Source organism: Muntiacus reevesi, chromosome 5 (genome assembly GCF_963930625.1).
Source record: "Muntiacus reevesi chromosome 5, mMunRee1.1, whole genome shotgun sequence".
In the NCBI taxonomy this organism is placed as follows: domain Eukaryota; kingdom Metazoa; phylum Chordata; class Mammalia; order Artiodactyla; family Cervidae; genus Muntiacus; species Muntiacus reevesi.
This window is the reverse complement of record NC_089253.1, coordinates 1,572,945-1,581,033: the sequence shown is the minus strand read 5'-3', so window position 1 is coordinate 1,581,033 and position 8,089 is coordinate 1,572,945. Positions and strand designations below refer to the sequence as shown.

The 8,089-nt window shown below is 39.1% G+C and overlaps 1 pseudogene; it reads right to left on the bottom strand.

The window, feature by feature from the left end:
• Positions 1-4,697: 4,697 nt before the first annotated feature.
• Positions 4,698-7,650, bottom strand: LOC136169864 (dehydrodolichyl diphosphate synthase complex subunit NUS1 pseudogene; annotated as a pseudogene).
• Between the last annotated feature and the right edge of the window lie 439 nt (positions 7,651-8,089).

The following is an 8,089-nucleotide window of genomic DNA, read 5'->3' as shown; positions in this document are numbered from 1 at the left end:
ATTTGTCTTTCTCTGTCTGACTTACTCAGTATGACCATCTTTAGGTCTATCCATATTGCTGCATTCTTTCTTTCTTTTTTTATGGCTGAGTGATACTCCATCATATATATGTATCATATCTTCTTTATCCATTCATCCATCAGTGAACATTCAGGTTGATTCTATCCTGGCCTTATAGTGCTGCAATCTAAAAAAATTATACAAATAATCTTATTTATAACATGGAAATAAAGTCACAGATATAGAAAGCAAATTTATGATTAAAAGTGGGGGGATACATTGGGAGACTCAGACTGACATAGACACACTAGTCTATCAGATGACTAACAAGAACCTGCTGTATCAGCACAGGGGACTCTACTCAATGCTCTGTAACGACCTACATGGGAGAAGAAGCTTAGAGAGTGGCCATATGTGTGTACACAGCTAATTCTCTTTGCTATATACTGCAACTAACACAACATCTAAAATCAGCTATACTCCAACAAAAATTTATTAAGAAAACAAAAATTTATTAAGAAAACAAAAATTTATTTTAACTCCTTTTTCGAAGATCAGGAGAGAGAAATTTGGACTGAACTTCACCTTTTTAAGGGTTTTAGTACTTGCAGAAGGGATCCAAGAGTCTAATAGCCTACTCATGGTTACTGTGTGTCCCTCCAAAGAACAGATCAGACCAGATTTCTTGGTGAATATGAACAACTCTTCTGTAACCAAATATGGGTTTCCCAGGTGGCTCAGTGGTAAAAAAAAAATCTGCTTGCCAATGCATGAGATTCAGGAGACTTGGGTTTGATCCCTGGATCAGGAAGATCCTCTGGAGGAGGACATGGAAACCCACTCTAGTCTTCTTGCCTGGACAATCCTATGGACAGAAGAGCCTGGTGGGCTACAGTCCAGGGGGTTGCAAAGAGTCAGACAAGACTGAGCATGAAAGCATGACCTTTAGAGGCAGCTTAGACCTCATAAGAGCACAAAACACCAGTGAGGAAAGAACTGCAAGAACAAAACAACAGAGCATAGATTCTCTTATTTAGCTTTTAATTTAACTAAAAAAAATTATCCCTGGGACACTACATGCCTGTCTCCTAAGAAAGTGAAAGTTGCTCAGTCATGTCTGACTCTTTGTGACCCCGTGGGCTGGACTATACATTACATGGAATTCTCCAGGCAAGAATGCTGGAGTGGGAAGCCGTTCCCTTCTCCAGGGGATCTTCCCAACCCAGGGATTGAACCTGGGTCTCCCACATTGCAGGCGGACTCTTTACCAGCTGAGCCAACAGGGAAGCCCAAGTTCATGGGCAAATCCAAGAACTCTTCAGGATTCTTATGAAACAATTAAATTTACAACTATTAGTAATGATTGTAGTATAAGTATTTATGCTAATTTTGATAATGTTATAGTAATAAAATATTTATTAATAAAAACTTTATTAGTAATAATAATGTCAATCATCTTGCAAATAAATCCTTGATGCAAACTTGATGTCCCTTGTCAGATTCAGGATGTAACTTTGTGGTGATGGAAATGATTGTGGGCAATGAACTGAAGTCACACAAGCAAGAACATATTCTTAATAAGGAAGTTTTAAAGAATACTTTAAAAAACAAACCCACTCTCTTGATGCCATTGTTCAAGGTAGACAAAAATAGAGAAAGATAGATTTGGAGATGGAGCAGGAATATTTTCTTAAAAACTTAATTAGGCAAAAGAGTATCACTGAAGGGAAGAGTCCTGGCCTAAGAAGATAAAGCTGGGCAACCTCGGGAAAGATTCTTAAATTCAAGCCCAAGCCCTTCTTTCTCCCTGATGCCTTTCTCCCCTGTCCTCCCCTGCCGAGCATGCCCTCCCCCTACTCAAAAGCTCTCTGCCCACTTCACAGACACCACATTCAATCTTTATTTAGGTTTCAGTTTATAGATACTACTTTTCTGGGGAGGCTTTTCTGACCACCCCTTCCCACCACACACTCCTGCCAATCATTGTGAACCCATGAAAGCAGGAACTAGATGTTACATATTCTACCTATATCACAGGGCCTGGTCTACACTGGATGCTCAGTAAAGAAATTCAAGATGAAAAAAATGACTGTTGAGCCCTGGCTTACCTTGCTCTCTGCTGACAGCTTGTTTCACTTACTGTTCAGATTCTATCTTCCAGGGCAGTGTGGTTTCCATCTGTTTCAATATGCATATTTCTTATGAATCCCAGCAAATTACAAACTACTGATCAATGAACACTAGTTCTATTCTTTGAATTCTCACTGGTATCAAGCATTGAGCTAAAAACCTATTGGGGGTGAGGGAATGCTACAAACACTTTCAGATCTATTTAGGGAATGGTACGACTACCCACAATTAACTAGATCTTCCTTTCTCCTTCCTCATCCTCTCTTTCCTTCTTAACTTCTTGACTTAACTCCCTTCTTGCCATGGCTCCACCCTTCATTGGCCCCGGATCACTCAGCCAAAAGAGGGAACAGAGGAAGCCCATAATTAAGCCCATTCACTAGTGTCTACAGAAATAATCCTTTACAGAACTTAAAAAACAAACAAAACAAAAAACCGGGTTAAATCTCTCAGAGTCCCTTATAAGGGTCCTGAGACTCAGCAGGTACCCCCTTAATTCTGAGTGACAGAACAAACCCAACACGTTGGTTATGAGAGTACATTGTGCCTCAGTTTTCCCATATATTTAATGGGGTTAATAGCAGCTGCCTCCTACCTGCTCCATGGGAACGTGGTGAGATAGTGTTGTAACATGCGCTGCAGTCCTCAGATGAAAGGCAATATATAAACCCAAAATGCTATTAAAGGCCCTTGACCTATGGAAGATCATGGAAGCTAAATTACTTATGGCGTTCACAGCAAGGTGGATGAACAGACAGGGAGTTGAGCCCAAGGACTTTTTGGCGCTAGGACCTGGCCACTGCCCATGAGAATTAGGATCTGTAATGAAGCAAGGCCATAGAAGCAATTTGGCAGTGATCCCACAGGAAACTTTAAAAATTTTAGAATAAATTTATAAGATAACTGACCTTGGTTAATAAATGAAATGGTATAGAACTCTGGTAATAAAACCACAGTCTCTTGCCTCATCTCTTCTGAACTCCTGTCTTTTTCCCTAGGGCAGCCACTTGTAATCCTTTTGCTCTTTCTTTTGGAATTACTTTCCATTTCTCTAAATAAAGCATTTATAGTCTTGCTTTTTGATTCACCAATTTTAGAAAATATTTATTGAATTTTTGCCACTGATCTATTAAGGATTTTATCATCCTCCATCTCTCTTCCTTCAACCTTTTAATTTAGCTATGTCACTATTCCAGTTCTTTTTTAAAAAATTTATTTATTTACTTTGGTTGTGCTGGGTCTTCATTGTGGCTCATGGGATGTTCCCTGAGGCTCAAGGACATTCTCTAGTTGTGGCTCGTGGGCTTAGCTGCCCCACAGCATGTAGGATTTTAGTTCCCTGGCCAGGGATGGAACCTGCACCTGGGAAGGCAGATTCTTATCCACCAGGGAACCTGCACATGGGAAGGCAGATTTTTTTTTTTTTTTTTTTAGTTTATAATCATTTTATTTCAAGTGTATTTTTAAAATCATAAGTGGAGTTTTGGAACCCAAAGTCAAAACATTTGTTCTTCATAGACTCAGAATTTGACAAGCAATTCCAGACCTTGCTTTCCAAATCCAGTGTTCTCTGCTATTTTTCAGACTGAGACCTAGTATTTAAAACTACTCCGTTCTAAACATATCATTTTGGATAACTGCTGTGCACTTGCTGTTGATAAGATTCTTCTGAAAACAGTCCATCCAATATATAAAGAATGGTTTCTGTCCAGGTATCAGCACAGAGGGGAGAACTACTAAACAGTTATCAAAAAATCATCTATTCATTTAAAAAATAACAAAACCAGTGCTGTTCTCTGCATGAAAGAGAACATGCAAAATTAAATTACTTTTGTAGACTGTGGTAATATTTTATTACCTACACAGGCCTCAATCTCACTTAAAGATCTTTCAATGCAAAGTCACTATCAGGATTTACTCAGTAAAAATCCTGGGTACTAACATGGCCCTACGTGGGCTATTCCAAAGAGGAACAGGTTACTTTCAAGGAAAAGAGCTGCCTTGGTAACTTCCCTCAAATGCTTATTTTAAATAAACATAGTTAATGGAAATATTTTTTAAACCAACTCTGGGTACTGTCTCGCAAACTGTCCACCAAATGGAAAAGGAAATCAAAACTTTCTCGCCTTATTTGGGAAACTTTCCACCTTTACTTTTCAGATTATGACTTTTTACCTTTTTTTTTGACTGTCTCATAAAATATTTAAAATTTTTTAAATTCTGTATTCCATTGTAAGAGTTTTTTTTTCAAATGATCTTCACAACCCAGAACACAGACAACAGAGCAACATTTTCAAGTCACATTGATAATAATGAAGAGATGAAAATGGACAGATATCTGAAAACAGGTATTCCCTCTGCTCCAAGGGTGAGCAAACTTTTAGCATGTGAACAACACGGAACTCCATCCCCGAAACTCAGAATGCTTCCATTTCATGTGTCAATATATTATTCTTAAAACTTAAAGTTTGGTCACTTGGAAAGACTGAACAAAAATTACTCCCCCACCCCCCTAGACAATAAAATAGCTTTAATTTCCCCATTCTCTCCTCACAAAAACAGGGAAGTAGTTAGGGCTGAAGCCTTTAAATCTGAAATTTCAGCTCCTAAAACATTGCTGCAATCTGCTCAAAGGTGCAAGTTTACCATGTTTCCTTCTCCGCTACTTCCTCATTTATAAGTTTATTTCCACACACACATACACACACACACACGCGTGCACACACACACACACACACGCTCACACGTACTCTTACTCTCAAGTAAGACACTTTTTTGTGTTTGTTGATAAATTATGAGGATTATGAACTAGGTGTGTACAGGGTTTCATAGGTGCTTTGTAAACATCAGAGTCACTTGAGTCCTTTTCTCCAGAAGCCTGAAATCAAATCACACGACCAGCGAAATCACTATTTCCCCAGACGCTGTTCCCAGGCTGCATACTGACGAAGGGCAGAGAAAAAGTCCTCATAACTGATGTTTAGGTGGGAAGGCAAAGAGATAATCTCAGTCAACCTGATGTGCCAGGGAAGAAAGCCTAGTGTGCTGTCCACAGGACCAAACTTCAATACTAAATCAGGGTCAGGGAAACCATTCGAACTAAGTAAACTGTCTAACATATCTACATCCAAATCTGTGGATTTCTTTTGCTGCTGGGCCACTAACTGGCAGAAGTCTTGAGCAGCTCTTACAATATCTGCTTTTCCATCTTTTGGGGACGGCACCTTCACTGACGACTGGCAATTTAAAACTTGATCATCTTTGTCATTACTATTTGCAAACTCTGGTGAGTATTTGGAACAACCTAAGCCAGGAAGTTCTTGCTGTTGTTTTAAAATTTCATCCATCAATCTGGAATTATTTCTTTTGATGGTCGTAGACGCTAATGTAAGAGATGCCCACGGCCATACACCACACCACGAGGCTTGCGATGTCCGAGAAGCGGGGTTCCTGCTCCTCCTCCGTGATCACCAGGCCCATGTGCACAGGCAGCTTCTCCAAGGAACGGCCGTCCGCGCGCCAGCGTAGCCGCCGGTGGGCGGCGGCCGGGGCCGGTCCCCCGCGCGGATGCAGGTGGTGACGGCGGTTCCTGCGGATAGTCGGGGGCTTGCCGAGCGTGAAGCCGAGCGGCGCTAGGACCGCGGCGGAGGCGGGAAGGCAGATTTTTATCCACCAGGGAAGTTCACTCTTCCAGTTCTTTTATGATTTCCTTTGAAGCTTTTCATAAACTTATCACTTTGTTTCTTATTCAACTACAGACATTTTTTTTTTACTCCCCTTCTTAGAAAATGAGACATTTTAGGGCATCTCGACCCTTCCTTTCTGTTCTCCTTCCCGTCTTCCTCTCTCAGCTTCTGTCATTCGAACTTCCACATTGTCAAGACTGACATTTATATTCTGTACCAGAGACATGACTGCACCTGTGCTTTGTATGTGGGTTAAGCTTAAGAACTGAAGATCATCTTAACTGCTTAGTGCAGAGCCTGATTCTGTACCATAGTTATTTTTTCTCTCTTATAGAATGTTTTAGGTTTTATGTAGAGTCTTTAATTCCTTTCTTTTTCTGGCATTGTTTGCTTTTATTATATCCTTAATTTAGCCCCAAGTACATAATCTGAGTAGGCATTCTATTAAACAGCCTCCCTCCTCTGCTGACTGCTCCCTAGATGCTGCGTGGCTGTCACTCTGGGACTTCCTCACTGCTTTGGTTATTTGGAGCCTGCATCTTCTTTATTCTTGGTTTACTCTTGTTTTGCTGGAGCATATCCTCAACAGCTTTCCCAGAAAGGCATATTGAAAATAAATTTTGGGCTTTGAATGCGTAGAAATGTTTTTATTTCTGCCCTCAACATAAGTGATAGTTTGTCTGGGTAGAGAATTCAGGATTGAAAATGCATTTTTCCCTAGAACTTTGAAGGCATTATTCCACTGTTTTTTTTGTTTTTTTTTTTTTTTTTTCCCATTTTCAGTTCTGTATGATGAAATTTTCTTTATATGTGTGTTCAGTGTGTGGTTTTTTATAATGAAATTTATTTACTTTTAATTGAAGGATAATTGTTGCACAATATTGTGTGGGTTTCTGCCAAACATCAACATGAATCAGCCTTAGGTTTAGCTTTGTCCCTTCCCTCTCCACTGTCTTCTAATTCCCGGTATTGCTGAGAAGCCTGATGCCAGTTTCATTTTTGTTCCTTTGTGGGTAATCTATAATTTCACTCTAACATCTCACAGGGCCTTTTTCTTTACCATTTTGAAATTTCACAATGGAGAGTCTAGATGAGGATCTGTTTCCATTGTGCTGCAGAGTTGGTGGACCCTTTTGATTTAGAAATGCTTATCTTTCATCTCTGGTAAATCCTTTCATATAGTTTCTTTGATAATTTTCTTGTTTGTTTTTCTGAACTCTTCTTTTCTGAAATATACTTGACTTACAGTATTATATTAGTTTTAGGTATACAGCAGAGCTGATTCATTGGAAAAAACCCTGATGCTGGGAAGGATTGAGGGCAGGAGGAAAAGAGGGTGACAGAGAATGAGATGGTTGGATGGCATCACTGACTCAATGGATATGAGTTTGAGCAAGCTCTGGGAGATTGTGAGGGGCAGGGAAGCCTAGCATGCTGCAGTGCCTGGGTTTGCAAAAAGTTGGACATGACTCACAGACTGAACAACAATACAACATAGTATTTCTATTTTTTTTAAATTGAAGTGTAGTTGATGTATGATATTATACAAATTACAGCTGTACAACATGGTAATTCACAATTTTTAGAGGTTATACTCCACTTGTAGTTACTATAAAATATTGGCTATATTCACTGTACTGTACAATATATCCTGTAGCTTATTGTATACATAATAATTTGTATCTCTGACTATCCTTCCCCATCTTGCCCTGTTTCTTTTTGTTATAGTCATTAGCTTGTTTTATTTTTTAGATTTCACATTTAAGTGCAATCATACAGTGTTGTCTTTCTCTGTGTGTGTTATTTCACTTACCATAATACTCTCCAAGTCCATCCCTGTTGTTACAAATGGCAAAACCTCATTCTTTTTTATGACTGAGTAGTATTCCATTGCATATAATTTGTGTCTGTATATGTATATATACATATATATATATATATATATATGACATCTTCTTTATCCATTCATCTCAAGCCATGCTCTGTTAATTTAATGATGGTCAGAAGTCAATCCAGTCCTTGAAGAGCATGAACAGCTTTTAAAACAAATATGAGATTTCTGTGACAATCCTGTATTTCCAAATCTGCAAAATAACATAAATGAAAAAATTCTACTGCAGTTTTACACCTGAAATCACCAAGGTGTCTGTAGCCAATTTGATAGACTGATGGCCAGCTTCCGTGACCACTGAGACCTATTGGAGAAATGATGCTGTAAGCGTTTATTTGGGGAGGATCTGTTGGTCTTCTAGGAATTCAACCATTAATGTTAG